Source organism: Typopeltis vanoorti, chromosome 3 (assembly GCF_054136105.1).
Source record: "Typopeltis vanoorti isolate ZY-2024b chromosome 3, IOZ_Tvanoo_1.0, whole genome shotgun sequence".
Lineage (NCBI taxonomy): Eukaryota > Metazoa > Arthropoda > Arachnida > Uropygi > Thelyphonidae > Typopeltis > Typopeltis vanoorti.
This window is the reverse complement of record NC_143551.1, coordinates 78,333,831-78,350,123: the sequence shown is the minus strand read 5'-3', so window position 1 is coordinate 78,350,123 and position 16,293 is coordinate 78,333,831. Positions and strand designations below refer to the sequence as shown.

Below are 16,293 nucleotides of genomic sequence, written 5' to 3'. Positions count from 1 at the left end.
CAGCCGATCCTCATAACTATCCTTGTACAGTCCTGAAACCATCTTTGTCATATTACTGTGTCTATGAAGACTGAAGAGATAAAAAGACATCATTGCTCTGACTCTTTACTCTCATTTTCCCTCCTTCAGAAATGCTTCCAAAATGACCTGAAGATCTGCAAGCAGCTGCACAGAATTTTTAATGGTTTTAATAATAGGATGCCATAAAGTAATTCCTAATTTTACAATTTAATGATATGTACAAAATTAACAAAATACTTCATTTGTAAACATACATTGAAATTAAAAATTATGCACATTATGACAAGTTAGCCCATAACAGCCCTAATATCTGAAACAGTAGAAAACTAAATTATTTCACAGTACTCTTTCCCTCAGTTTTTGATTTCCAGTTCTTCTGTTTGTATTGCTCCATTCTTGTCGTCGATAACGTTCAATGTGGACTTAAACTCATGTTTAAGGTTATGAACTGCTGAAATTCCCATTCATGGGTCGTCTCCTATCTAGGAGGTTGACTACCATGATGTGACTCATGGTTAACTACGGGCGTAACGACATGTGGTGAGGACCCTATCTCTTCCACATATTGTCATAAGTATTCATGACTGTAATCTGTGTATATTCAAGTGGCCGGTTTAGTTTTGAGGGACAAAAACCCCAAGTTTCCAGATGAAAAAACCCTCTACCTCTGTATGAGACCGGCTAACTCACCTTTAGTCGAAAGAGACCAGATAAAGGTTCCTCATATCATAGACGGGAATCCTAGTGAGCTCGTTAACGTTAAGCAATGTAGAAAGCATCTCTTCATTGCTGAGAAAGCAATATTTCTCCCTTTAGACACTCATGTATCATCATAATGCAGATGGTATTGATATGTACCCGTAGGTAGGTTGTGATTCCCTTGTGAGAATTGGTGAGACTATATATGAATTACTGAGTACAGTTTTTTTTTTTTTTTTTTTTTTTTTTTTTTTTAGTGAGGCATATTGGAAGTGGCCCAGAGAAAATTGATTGGGGAATGATTCTCATCTCTGGAACGTTAGGTCATATGTTAGGGGAGTAAAGTTTGTGGGACCTAGTGGATAGAAGCCAGGAATATGACCGAGGCATGTGGGTTGATTGGAGAATTGTTGTCAGATTGGTATGAGATGTTTCACTGAGTGAACCAGGTAATGAGTAGGAAGGCTAAGAGTGTTTTTTTTTTTTTTGCATGAGGCAGTTTGTGGATAGAGTGCTTTACCAGAGGATGTGGAGTGGTTAATGAGTTCAGGGGACGGTTTGGTGGGCTGTGTATTCGTTTGAACATTGGGACATTCCACAATAAATCTCTTGCCTCCAGCAGCATAGCTAGGTTTTAAGAGCCTTTGGCGAGTTAGGTGGCTTTTATAATATTACAACTTCGATAGTTGATAAAATATTTTGCAACTAACGCTCTTCCTTTGGTAACTTCCCCAATACCGAAGCGTGTGTGTGTGTGTGGTTGACTCCATGAATGGCAATAATAATAATAGAAACGCAGTTAACAGCAACAGGGAAGAAAATGTAGTAAAATAAAGGAATATAGTAATAAAAATTAAGGGGTGAACTACATTTTCAAGTTATTTGGTTTCTTCTTACCTCATGAACTTGCGGTGTTTCGCAATACCTTATTTCTCAGGTAAACAACTCAAAAAAAAAAGGAGAGAGACATGTCAGAGAAAGTCTAGCTTTTGCTATAAACTTGATATTATGTACCCCCCCCCCAAGAAAATATTTATTATTCTTTTTCGAACGGTTTCACTTCCGAAAAACATATCAGAGAAAGACGAGTAAGACTTGATCATTTCTATCCCTTTTCAATAGCCCACTTACCTTGTGTGTTTGATGTAACGGTCATTTTGGCACAGCCTGTTGTCTCTTGTTAATTGTGATTTACAACACAATTTGTGATTTATAAGAGCATCTTTCGTCCAAGAGATAATTATAATGCTCTTGTGGGCTTGGAATAGAAATAAAATTCATCATATTCCATGTAAGCAGATATATACAACAACCCGGAATAGATGTGCTCAGAATTATTATTATTATTTCGGGCAACTCCAAAAAAGAATGTTTCGATTCATGATATTTTCATCATATTCAAGCTTCAAATATAACATCAACAAAATAAAACGCATTTCTATAAAAATTAATGAAAGCTTGAAATTCAAATAAATACTTGAAAGTTGGCGTGCGTGCGCGTGTGTGTCAATTAATAATCTGCTTTTTTGTTTGTTTTGGTTATTTTTTTTTATTTCCAAGAATTGTTAATAATTTGTAAAACGAAAAACTGGAGAGAGAAGGAGAAATTCTGAATACGAAATAATTGCGAATTAAAATAAGAATTAACACGCATTATTTTTATATGTGTGAATTAATAACTTATTTTTGGAATTCATATTTTTTCAAAAAAATACTAAAATAATTTATTTAAAAAATTAAGATTTCATTAAATTATGTAGTCAGTCAGCTTTAATGTGGTGCGCGAGTAGAATAGTTCTATGGAACGCTTGTTCAGCGTTCGACTTCATTTCTGTTTGGAGTTTTGGATGAATTTTGGTTATCGCAAATAAGATCTACTTAACGTAAGTGATTCACAACTAATTTTATTTTAGAAAACACTCACAGAAATATAATTTTTGATGTTTTTCAGGATTTGAAATCTTATGTAATAAAAACTTACCAGTTTTTAATGAGAAAGAAGAGTTATTTAACTTGAAACGGAAAACATTCCATCGATCACTAAAATTCACCCATTATAATCAAATTTAAAAAATTGTATATTCAGTAGTAGCGTATGAAAATTTATAAAACATTAGAGAAATTAAATATATTTATGAACATCCCTTTCTCGAATTATCTGAGAAACTAATGAAAACTGATTTGAACTAAAAGTAGAATTTGGATATTTCCGACGTATAATGTACTTGATAAATAATACCGAATAGAAATATATTTGAAGTGTAATCATTATTTCTGGTTGCAATAATACTCTTAGAAGAGATTACAGAGTTATATATTTACCAAACATAGGATTTGTCTTGTTTATTTTCAGATATGAACAATTTTGTTATGCATATCAGATCATTTGAATGTGTGTGTGTGTGTGAACAAAATAGAAACTTGGATTTAAAGTTATGTATACTTTTGATAATAGATTACAATCTGTCAAACACTTTTGCCAACTTTAAAAAAAAATCATAAGAACTAACGTATATTAAAATATCACAAATATGTTGTGTGTATGTGTATCACCATTAAATATCTTGCTAATGTTTTAATGTATATGAAATTCCGGGTTTTTTTTTTTTTTTTTTTTTTTTTTTTTTTTTTTTTTTTTTGCTGATCCGCACATAACTTCTTTGTGTTTGTGCAATCACTGTGTTATATATTACAACTTAAAAAAAAAAAAAAAAAACTTTTCTTTTCAAACGTGTTGGTTTAAAATCAATGTATTATTGTTGCACATATAAAAAATAATTGTGTGCAACTATTTTTTATATATGGTTGTGTTTACCGAATTCTATACGACAGGCATAATAGTTTTGGTTATTGAAAAAAAAAATTTTTTTTTCCGTTTTTTTCCCCCATCCTGAAGTTAGACGCTGAAAAAGTTTTCAATAATTGCTGAATTGCGAACATATCCCCCCCCCCCCCGTTTCCAAGTATGAACTCAAAACATTACGCAATGGCGTTCACAGCAAGCAGGCTTTTCCAAACCTGTTACCTCTGCGCAAAACAGGCAGCGGTTTTAGACATCCAAGTTCCTGGGCAGAATTGATTCGAGTTTTATATACACATATAACTGTTACTTAACAGGCATTTATTATTATTTTATTAAGCTATAGTATTTTTATTTATTTTTTTATTAATAAATTGATTTATACCTCTCAATTAAGTAATTGAGGGATTTAAATCAATTTTTAATAAATACATATTTTGTTAATAAATTTTCTGTATACAACCGCTGATGTTTACATACACAAAATTGCCATCTGTATTAATTCTCGCTTCAGTGGATTAAACTGCTTTTTTTTTCTTACTGTGGTTGGACATTGATATTTTAAATATTGTTACTCCAAGCAGATGATTTAGTTTATAATTCAGAGCAAAGAGGAAAATAGTTTTCTCTATTGAGCATATAATTTAAGTTTTTTACAGAAAATGAATTCAGTTTTTCAAAATGGATTTTTGTTATTATTATTATTATTATTATTATTATACAGGACACTTATGTGGAGTCTGAAGACTCATCGTGGAAGACCCAATCTATCCACAGGATCACCCCTTGTTCTGTCATCAACTTCCTTATCTGTACTTGTTAATATGTTCTTCAATAGCCAAGTAATCTTATGGACTACCTTAGCAATATGATCTCTAAACTCTAACTCTCTGTCTGCCACCACCCCTAAATCTCTAGCTTCTGGAGTACAGTGCCATCAATGTGATACAAGGCTTGTAATCTATTTATCCCAAAATGCATAACTTTACATTTCTCCACATTAAACTGAAACCCGTTATCTTATGCCCATACTGACAGCTTATTTAAATTGTCCTGCAACTCTCCACATCACCTTGATTAACTATTACTCTACCTAATTTTGCATCATCAGCAAACAATCTAATATTTCCTTAGGTTATTTCCTATATCATTTATGTACAAATTAAACAGTAATGGTCCCAGCATTGAACCTTGTGGCACACCACTGGTCATCTGTTTTTGACTGGATTCTGTTCCCTCCATATACCACATTTTGATATCTGTCCAGCAGCCACCACCCTCTTATCCACTTAACCAGTATCATATCTATACCCATTTGTTCTAATTTGTGTAACAGAGTTGATGTCAAATAACTTTGCGAAATCATAGTGAAGCCATTTCCTTTATCCCACTCAGCTCTTACTCTATTATAAAAAGTTAGTAAATTACTAAGGCATGACCAACTCTTCATAAAGCCATGTTGACCCTCATATAGTATCATATTTTTATCTAACCATTCTTTAATTCTCTTTTTTACCAATTTTTCTAGTACTTTTACCACCATGGCTGAAATACTGATTGGTCTATAATTTGCTATTCTAGCCTTGGAACCTCCCTTATGCAAAGGAATAATTTTGCCCTCTTTCCACCCACTTGGAACTACCAGAGCTGAGACTTAAATTGAACAGCCTAGTCAGAGGCATTGCCAGTTCCCCTGCACATTCTTGCAAAACCCTAGCTGATATTCTATCTAATTCCACAGCTGTATTTACATTGAAATTCTGCAATATGGAACTTCCAATTCATCCACCTCTGTTTCCACATCAGTGTTGGTCACATATGTTACAGCAGTAACCTCACTATGATGATATATCATAATCCAATTTTGCTTTCCTTGCCATGTGCTGGTCACTTTTCTTGCCTGAGCCTAATACTGTTCATCAGTTTGCTGGTCACCTTTCTCTTTATATAGCCTCCACACCATTTTCTTCTGCAGCTCATGCTTAATGATATTACTCATCCATCTAACTCCTACCTGATTAACCCTCCTTATCTTAGGCAGTTTTATGACATGGCACAGATTTAAGCATCTTCCTAAGCTTGTCATAAACACCTGCCTTGTAATTCCACATATATCTCTTCTTGACAGAATATTACTGTACACTCACAGATGCGAGACCCTTCAACACATATCCAATAATAGGGTAATCAATCCATATTGTGGGATGAATTGCTTATTATTACACATCGGAAAATTAACTTCTCTTTTATAAACATTGTAGTTTTTAAAGTTGTAACTATTTTGCTTGTATAATAGTTGGAAAATGTTTATGTATAAGGCACATGATTTTGCATGTTGTGACCAATTTGTACATTGCCTTATTTCTTTCTACTCTTCAACATGAATTGACTCTTCTTGGCACATTTCCAATTGAGGTTCTCATATCTGTGGTCGGACAGTAGTCATGTTTTCCAGTCTCCCATGTGAAGACTGCATGGCCACTTTCACCAATTGGAAGTATTGTGGTCACTTTGGTTATGGATAGCTCTTCTGATCCTATTGGTCAGGTCCAATACTCTCCCACCCTCTAGTCCCCTCCATCACATGTTGCCTTAAGTAATTATCTCTTAGTAGGTGTATAAATTCTAATTCCTTCTTAACATGTGATCTTTCTTTCTTCCAGTCTATATTTCCATAGTTCCCCTTAATAATCAGTTGAACCTGTACTCATTGTACTAATTTGGTGATGCATGTCTTCCAGATCATCTGTGGAACTCTCTAGCCGAGAGCAACAACTGTATATTTTATCGGCCTATTTTATTTTATTATTTTTTTTTACACTGATTTTCCGCGATATCAAAATAAACACATTTTTGAGCATTGTTTCCTCAGTGAACCTCCAAATATGCCATATACCAATGCCTGCAACCAGTATATCTGCAAACAGTGGCTGGATGAAATTCTTTATGTAACCAGGTAAGTTGTGGTATAGTTAATATGATTGGAAGATGAAGTACCTGAATTGTTTATTAATAAGTAGTCTGAAGAGTTGTGAGGTAGTAAACTTTATAGCAGCATTACATTTTTTTGTTTTGAAAGAAATGAAAATAATATCCTTCAAAATTAAAATGGATAGACTTTTTTTCATAAATATCTCTACATGCTTGAACTTGAAACATTTAGCTTACAAAATTTATTTGTGTATTATATAATCATGGAGATTATTCAGTTTATTGTTATGCCATGAGTTGGTTAAATCATGGTTTTCATTTTCATTTCATAACTGCATCTTTTAATTTTTTTACATTTTAATAAAAAATAATTTTTATATTTTTTAATAAATGAGTTTCTTTTTTATGTTGAGCACATACACAAGAGATTGGTTGATCAACCTATAGTACATTAGTACCACATATGGGTAGATAAACAAGTAGAAATGACTTAACACAAATCAGTATAACAAATCGCATGGATTACAAAAAAAAAAAAAAAAAATCATGAAAATTACTCAAATCAAAAATATTTGCACTATTTAACTGCAGTTATGACTTTCAAAACTGATAACATTAGGCATACAATAAAGTATCAATACTTATAAAAGTCAGTAGTTTTTATGTGAATCTTACCCATCAATGGTTATAAGCTTTATGTATGTTAGTACCCTCAGTGGACACTCTGCTCTAGAGAGGAATATTTTCTAGAGGTGGTGAGATCTACTGATTGTTATTTTTATTTAAACTAATTAAGCTGATATTTGATAATGTCAGATGAACTAAAAGTTCTTAAAGTATAAAATTGGTAATATATATATATACAAATGCCAGGAATCTGTCTTCAGTTAAAGACAGATTTATGTTTATGTCTATGTTAGTTTTCAGAATTCATCAGTTAATGAAATTTGATTTAATTTATGAATCTTTATAACAGAAAATGTCAGAGCTATAACTCATTTATTGAAATCTGGGAAAAAAAATGATGCTAAGGAGATGTTAAGATATAACAGTTTTGATTCAATGTCTTGCCATTAACTCATGTTTTCTTAAATTTGACAGATGGTTACAAAATAATTATTATTATTATTACATGACACCTCCAAGGACTGATTGTGGGAGAGTACACTGTTCCACTATACAACTCACTGTCTCCTCTGCTTAATCCTCCAACAATACAACAAACTACCACCATCAACCCACAGTACCCAGGGCCTGCCATCTTGGGGGTGCAGTGGGTGCAATGCACCCAGGCCCCACGATCGAGTGGGCACAGTCGATACACATTTGCAGAAACGTATTATATTTCGAATGCGTTTTTTTTTGTTTGCCTGTGCCAAAATCATTTGCAGGTAAGAGGTTTACAATACGTTTATTTCAAATCCTTTAATTTTAACCTTTGAAAAATATTTTAGGGCCCCCAAAAGGTTTCTTGTACCTGGACCCCTTTATAGAGAAGGCCGGTCCTGACAGTACCATCTACTGTCCACCACCAGTAATATTTCTGTCTGTAAATTGTGTGTGTTCTCAAGGTCGATTTGCCTTTCTGTGGGTTGAAAAACCTGATTTTTTGTGAGGAAAAAGCCCTACTACCTCTGTAGGAGATCAGCCAACTCGTCTGCAATTGAAATAGCCCAAATAAGGATATTCCTCCCATCCTGACAAGAATTGAATTTGGGTGTTTTCCATGTTAATGGCACAATGTTTCTTAATCCTTCCAATTATGTTACAGAGGAAGTTCATATATTAATATTTGATATTTTGTTTTATTACTGTTTTGCAGTGAAATTGCAAAGTATATAACATCTTGTGGAATTGAAACTCATTATGACGATGATGATTGAGTGGAGGAGGGGAATATCTTGAATATTAAACCAGCCACCTACAATAATAATCACTGCTCTCTCTCTCTCTCTCTCTCTTAGTGAACACAATGAGAAGTTTATTCTGAGTGCTAGTAATTACAATCAGAAACAAATTGCAGATAATTTTCATTTCCTCAGTTAATCAGTCAGCATAACTGATTGATTAACTGAGTAAATGAAAATCAGTAACCTGACTTTCACTGACATAACTACTTTATCAATGCAAGGAGAAGAGAAGAATACTCAGACCTGAGGGTTCTGACATATGACATTGCGAGTTAAGGCTGCAATTTCATGATATTAGCATGATAGAATAATATACTATATTACTAACAGAATGCTGAATTTAACAAAAACCACATTCTTTTATTTCTACTCTTTGATGGTCATTGATTTTATACATTTTATGAACTGCTACTTATGGAAATCTGACAGTTATGACAAACAGATTAAATTATATACCACCTTTATTTTTTAACAACAAACCTGCAGAGATATTTTAGTTTTTAATATCAGTTATTTAAGTACTATTTTGAGATCCATCAGAAATTAAGTCATATTGTCATATGTCACATAGTTCATCATCATCATCAAATTCCTGATGTATACCCTCAGGGGGGGGGGTACAGAATATGATAGTACTACATGAAAAATTTATGTCTTTGCTAACTTCCTATCTACAATTTTCCTCCAAATCAGTCTGTTAAATGTCAAGACTCCAATCTTATCAGGTCTTATATTTCTCTCTTCTAAGGCACTTTTTACTGTATCAATCTACCTATATCTTGGTCTTCCTCTGGGTCTTTTTCCTGCCAACCTGGCAGAGAACACTTGTTTTGCTAATCTTTCCTCTCCCATTCTGCTTAAGTGACCATACCACCTGAGTTTAGCTCTGCATGCATTCCTGGATGCTGACAATATTAAGGTATTTCCTAATATCCTCCTTTTTAATATGATATTGCCATTGATGCCATCTGCTCATGCCCCTAAACTTTCTCGGGACTCTCATATCTGTGGTCTCTAGTCTTTGGTCAAGTGTTTTACTTCTAACCCAGCTCTCAGAACCATAAGTTAAAATTGTTTTGAACACTGTCTTGTATACAGCTAATTTAGTGTTTTGGCTAATTTCTCTCTTATTCCATATAAATTTATTCAGTTGACTTCCTACCATACCAGCTTTGTTGATTCTGTTGTCTATTTTCATATTTCTGCCTATTTTCATTGTCTTTGTCTTTTTAATGCTGACCTTCATACCATATCTATTACAACAGTTATTCAATTTAGTCAGGGAATCTTGCAGACTTGTAGTGGATTTATTTAGAAGTATAACATCATCCGCATAAAGCTAAGGCTGAGATTAACGCCTACAATTTTGATATCAGGTTTAATACGACTTTCCTTCATAATGTGATCCATATAGATAATGAACAAGAGAGGGGATAATGTACATCCCTGTCTGACACCAGATTTAACATTAAACCATCTTCCTGTACTTCCTTCAATTCTAACTACTGACTTACAACTCAAATAGAGACTAAGTATTGCTTGATAAAATGTCCCATTAACACCATATAACTGTAGCGTTTGGAATAGCTTCTCTCTTGGCACCTTGTCATATGCCTTTTCCAGATCTACAAAACTTAAATACAGATCTTTGTTATATTCCCATGATTTCTCAACTATCTGTTATAAAGGGAAAATCTGATCTTAACAGCCTCTATTTGGCCTGAATCCAGCTTGTTCTTCACCGAGCTTCTCTTCCACAGTCCCTCTCAACTGTTTCTCAAGTATACTTGCATATATTTTATCAGGAACACTCAGTAATGAAATGCCTCTGTAATTCTCATGTTCAGTTTTATTTCCCTTTTTATATATGGGTACTATGAGCTCTACTCCAATCATCTGAAATTCATCCCTCTGTTCAAGCCTTCTGAACTATGCAGTGCAGCCACTGTACGACTTCTATACCTCCATACTTGAGCATTTTGGTCGAATATTATTATTACTACCCCAAGACTTTATGGAGTCAAAGACTCGTCCGGGGAGGTCTTTTTATCACACACACACACACAGCTCATCATACTGTGTTTTAAACACACTCAAACTCCTTGCAGACACTACACTACAATCCCAGGCAAGGCATTCCAATCATTTACAACTCTACCGAAAAAACCTGCCTCTCCCCTACTCACACCCTCTTTATACAGTTTACAGGATGACCTCTGGTTCTCCTCTGATCTCCCACTATTTTCGAACTTCTCCAGCATTGATCCTATAACAACCCCTTACCAACTTTTAGCTCTCTATCATATCTCCCCCTCTTCCTCCTGTCCACCAGACTCTGCAAATTACATCTAATTTGCCGAGTCTGGTGGACTAATCTAAGGCAGCAGGAGTAGAATATCATCTACTCCTGCTGCATTTCCACATTTCAGGCTTTTTCTACTTCAAGTATGGATATGTATTCCTGACTGCATGCCTAGTCAGTGTTTTTTACCACTGTGCTGTCATCACTGCTTGTTTCATTTAGCAGTTTTTCAAAATAATTACTTCATACTTCAAGGATATCATTTTCTCCTGTTTTCATGTCACCTTGCCATAGCGCAATTGGAAGAACGACGGTTTATTGCACGCTTCGATTAGAAAAGGCCTAAGTTCAATTCTCGTCATGACGGGAAGAATCTTTATATGGACTTTTTCAGTTGAAGGTGAGTTAGCCAATCTCATTCAGAGGTAGCAGGGTTTTTTCTCCTCAGAAACTCGGATTTTTCATCCCACATACAGACAAATCGGCCCTTCAGAACACACGCAATTTACAGACAAAAAATACTAGCTGTGGTGGTAGTAGTTGTAGGCAGTAGATGGCATTGATGTAAGTGATTGGTAGTAGAGATGGAGAGTTGTACAGTAGGTGTCTTCCCACGATGAGTCTTCGGACTCCTTGTAGGTGTCATGAATAATAATAATAATAATTCTTTTACAGCACTTTTTCCTCCATTTCTGAGCTTTTTCAACAACCTCCAGAATATTTTGCCACCTTCTTGATATTTATTTTCTGTGTTCTTGCCAAAGTCCTCCCATGACTTTTGCTTAGCCAGTCACAGTGTTTAGCTTTCTTACATTTGTCTCTGTATTCTCTAAGAGCACAAGCTGACTTATTTTGCCAGGAACTTTTGATATGCTTTCTTCATTTCCTTCACTGCCTCTTTAACTTCCTGTGTCCACGATGTAGTTTTGATTTTTCTATCCTTGCACACAGCCTTACCACATGCCTCTCTGGCTGAATCAATCAGGGTTATCTTCAAGGTTTGCCACTGAATCACCAAGGTTTGGTTCCTGTTCTCAAACTCTTTCATTTTTTCTTGAATAATATTTGTGTATTTTAGTCTACAGTTCACATCTGAGAGCTGCTCAACTTTTATTCTCTTTAAAACTTTCTTACATGTTATTCTTTTCAGTATGAAATTTAGTTTTATCCTGCTCAAGACTAAATAGTGATTGCTACCAATTTCAAATCCTCTGTACACTCTGGTGTCCTGCACCATTGGGAAAACATCACTATCAACAATAACATACTCAATGAGACTTTTCTTATTCCTTGCCTCTTCTCTCCATGTGAATTTGTACACGTTTTTATGTTGGAACATAGCTGTGGTAAGTACTTTGTTTTCAAAGTGTTCCATGTAAAAATTTGCTAATGGGGGGGACCCATAGCAGTGCCATTAATCTGTTTGTAGAATTTTCCTCCCCATGTAAAGTAACCTGCATTCATGGTATATTTAAATAATTCAAAAATATCAATGGGAAATTTAGACTTGATTAAATCAAGAGTGTCTATAAGTGGTACATTGGCAAATAAGGAGGTGACATGGAACACTTCGGGATAAAAGTACTTACCACAGCTACATACAATCCACAAGTGTGGTCACGCTATGTAGATGATGTGTTTACCATCTGGCCCCATGGAACAGAACACTTTGGATGCATTTGCCACCTACCTAAGCAGCCAACACCCCAAAATCCACTTCACAGTAGAAAAAGAATCAAATAACCGTTTACCATTTCTTGATATATTAGTCACCTGCCTTTCAGATGGATCACTACCTTTTTCTATTTACAGAAAGCCTACACACACACAGGAAGATACCTGCATAAACAATCACATCATCATCCAGTCCAACAGTGCGGCAGTTTAAAAACACTTACACACAGAGCCAGAATCATTTGTTCTAATGATACAGCTCTGACCATAGAACTCCAATATCTGCGCCATACATTCTTAGCCTATGGCTTCAATACCTACAAAATAGATAAAATACTACATAGGCCCATTACTCTGCCCTCCCCTAATACACAAGAATACAACATGACCATTTCTATTCCCTATATCAGAGGTACATCGGAAAAGATAGCCAGAGTTTTATTGAAACATGGCCTTCGCACCACTTTCAAACCTCATGTCAAGCTGGCAACTCTGATCTGCTCGCCTAAGGATAAATTTCACCCTTTAGCACACCCAGGAGTGTATGAAGTTCCTTGTAACTGTGACCTGGCTTATTATGGGCAAACAGGAAGAACAGTGAACATCCGCCTAAAAGAACATGAAAGATACATTCACTACTATTACTATGGCAAGTCAGGACTGGCAGACCATACTTTGGACACTCCTTCACACAGGATTAAATGGAGGACAACAAATGTGCTATTTAGGAGTCGTTATAGATCCGAAAGGTTATTTTTTGGGTCGGCAATGGCTTTGAAGAATTCTCCCAACCTTAACAAATATGGTTGCATTAATTTGCCAAAAATTTGGGAGACAGTTATCCTAAGAAAAACTCCTGTATAGCGTTTTTTTTTTTTTTTCGTGAGAGGGCGCCAAAAATAGGAGTTTAGAGCTTTTGTCTTTTGCTTCACTCACTCACTGTCGCGTGTACAAGTGTGTTGTGCTCTGATGATGCCGAGTTGAAAATCAGCGAAATATAAGCATTAATAAAACATCTTTGTGAAAAAAGTATGTGGTGTTGTTAATACCATGAAAAATAAGTCATGAATAACCATCAACACCTAAGCTTATCTGCATTTTTGAAAATTCTGGAGACAACTACCGTATTTGAATAAAAACTTTAGTTTAATATAACTAAAATCTACATTCGACGTTTCAACCTTTATATCAAGGTCATCTTCTGGAGCATGCAACTATACACAGGAAACAAGCTATACTACAATCAAACTGGTTTGTTAAAGACACTGGCCAACCGCTACAACAATTGTTGGCCTGACCTCTGGTGAGAAAAAAAATAAATAAATAAAATAAAAATTAAAAAATAAATAAATAAATAAAAATAATAATAAATAAAAAATTATACACTAATGCTAGAGTCCTATTATTAGTGTTGTCCACTATATACATATATTAACATCATTCCAGCCAGTTGGTATGGAATGGTTTCTAATACTAGCTAAGGATTGGCTAGAGTCCTGACTTATGCTGGATCTTTCATATTAGGTAGGCTGAATGTGTGCCATCCAGATCCTTGGAATTTTCATGCCATCTTTGTTGTTGTTGATATTTGGGTGGTTTATCAGGATTTCGTAGGATTCCTTAAATTTCCTTTCGTACCAGGTTTTTGTGCAGTGTAAGGAGCAGGTGCTTTTCCAGTTGATTTGGTGTAAGGTGTTGAGTGCGTGGTCTGAGAGGCCTGCTTCACCATAATGGTTATGTTTAATGTGTCTGATGTGTTCTTTCTTGCGTATATGGATTGTCCGTCCTGTTTCACCAATGTATGGTAAGTTATAGGTGCAGCGGATGCAATAGACTCCAGAATGTGCTAATGGGAGGAGAGGATCCTTAGAGGAGTTGAATATGGTTTTAAGTTTAGTGGGTGGTTTAAAGGTGGCATTGAGGTTATAATGTTGTAGGATTCTGTTGAATTTTTCTGATAACCCTTTAATGTATGGGATGGCTATGGTTTTACTGTAATCTAGATTCGTTTTTGTTGTAGTTTTATAGAGTATTTTATTAACAGTATTTTTGTTATAGCCATTATTTATGAATGTGTCGCTGATGATTTTTAGTTCTTGTTTCAGGGCTTGCTGGTTAGAGCAAATTGTTGTAGCTCTGTTTTTAAGGGTGTTAATGACTCCATATTTTTGTGATGGGTGGTGGTATGAATTAGCATGTATGTATTGGCCAGTGTGTGTCGGTTTTCGGTAGACCGTGAAGGATAGACAGCCTGAAGGAAGATGTGTGACTAGCGTGTCTAGGAACGGGAGCGAATTTTGGTTTTCGATTTCGATGGTAAATTGTATGCGTTCGTGTGGTTTGTTCAGGTGGCTGAGGAATGTGTTTAGCATTTGTCGCCCATGCGGCCAGATTGCGAACACGTCGTCAACGTATCTAAGCCAGACTGTCAGTCTTAGCATGGCAGAATCAAGAGCCCTTTGCTCAAAGGTTTCCATGTAGAAGTTAGTGATTGGGGGGGGAATAGTGGTGAGCTCATGGCTGTACCTTCTTTTTGTAGGTAGAATTTGTTTTGCCACATGAAGTAACCGGACTTTAGTACGTGGGCAAAGAGGGATGTAATGTCCGGCAGAAATTTGTTCTGTAGTAGGAGAATTGTGTCATTAATGGGTACATTAGTGAAAAGGGCAGAAACGTCGAAACTGACTAATAAGTCGTCTTTGTCGAGTGTTATGTTTTTAATTTTGTTTATAAAGTGTTGTGTGTTTTTTATGTAGGAGGGGGAATGACCTACCAACTCCTTGAGTGTTGCCGCTGATTTCTTGGTTAGGTGGTAATTGGGACTGTCTATTCCTTCCACGATTGGTCGAAGGGGCACATTTTGTTTGTGTATTTTCGGAACCCCATATAATCTGGGGGGACGAGCGTAGTGGGGTTTGAGTTTTTTAACTGTGTCTGGTGGCCAAGAAGTGATGGACTTGAGTAGTTTTTCTGTTTTATCCTTTATCCTTTTTGTTGGTTATAATTTACCATTTTATATGTGTTGTTATCGGCTACTAGTTGATTCATTTGAAGTACGTATGTTGACCTGTCAAGGATAACAGTGGCATTGCCTTTATCCGCTTTTGTTATTATTATGTTTTGTTTGGCTTTTAATGATTTAATTGCTGCTAATTCTGTTTTTGTCAGGTTGTTCTGTATGGTTTTCTTAGTATTCAGAACATTACTGTTTCTAGTCATATTTTATCTGCTATATTGCTATATTGTTTGGCATCAGATACCTACCTAACAATATAGCAGATATTGTTATATAACAATATCTACTATATTGTTAGGTAGGGATCTGATGCCACTTTCAATGTGGTAGATAAAATCCAATTTGTTTACCTTTTTAGGTGCTATTGCATAGTTCAGTAGTTCAGTCCTTTATTCAGTAGCATAAGTTTGCGGTTGTTCAGGGTGTGGCTTGATAGGTTAATCACATGGTTCTTGCTTGTCGGTGGTTGGTCGCTCCTTGTCTCCCTTGTTTGTTATTCATTGTTGGTGTTTATCGGGGAGGAAGTCCTCTGATTGGATGGATTCATTTGATTGGCCACCATATTTTGCCGTTGTTTCAAACTGTGGAATTTTTTCTTGAGTTTTTCTTTATTCTTTTCGAGGATATGTTTGGACACTCCTAAAAGAAAGGACCTAAGCTTATCTGTTAGGTTCTTCTGGCTGGTTTGTCTATTTTGTGGATGGAACTAACCTAAGTTTTCATGAGGAAAAAAACTCTGCTGCCTCTGAATTAGATGAAAAGAGAATGAAACAGGTCCTAGACTCTAATCTGAATTTGCATGTAGAATCACAGAGAGAGATTGATTAGGGCTGGGATCCAGTAATACTGGATTGATAACTTCAGCATTCTCTACAGGCATGAGCATGGATTTGTTAAAGTGAATTTGTGTTCACAAATGATTTACATATCGCAACAGAAT

General features: G+C 35.3%; 1 protein-coding gene across 2 annotated transcripts in view; it reads left to right on the top strand.

Moving 5' to 3' along the window:
- Positions 1 to 2,535: 2,535 nt before the first annotated feature.
- The window catches only part of LOC150108304 (uncharacterized), a 55,951-nt gene continuing 42,193 nt past the window's right edge, over positions 2,536 to 16,293 (top strand). Inside the window, exon 1 of one of the 2 annotated variants that reach the window (XM_090415732.1) lies at positions 2,536 to 2,603. The gene's annotated coding sequence lies outside the window, so the exon portion shown is untranslated. Of the gene's footprint in view, positions 2,604 to 7,767; positions 7,843 to 16,293 lie in introns of those variants that run through there. The other variant, XM_090415733.1, reaches the window with a different exon arrangement.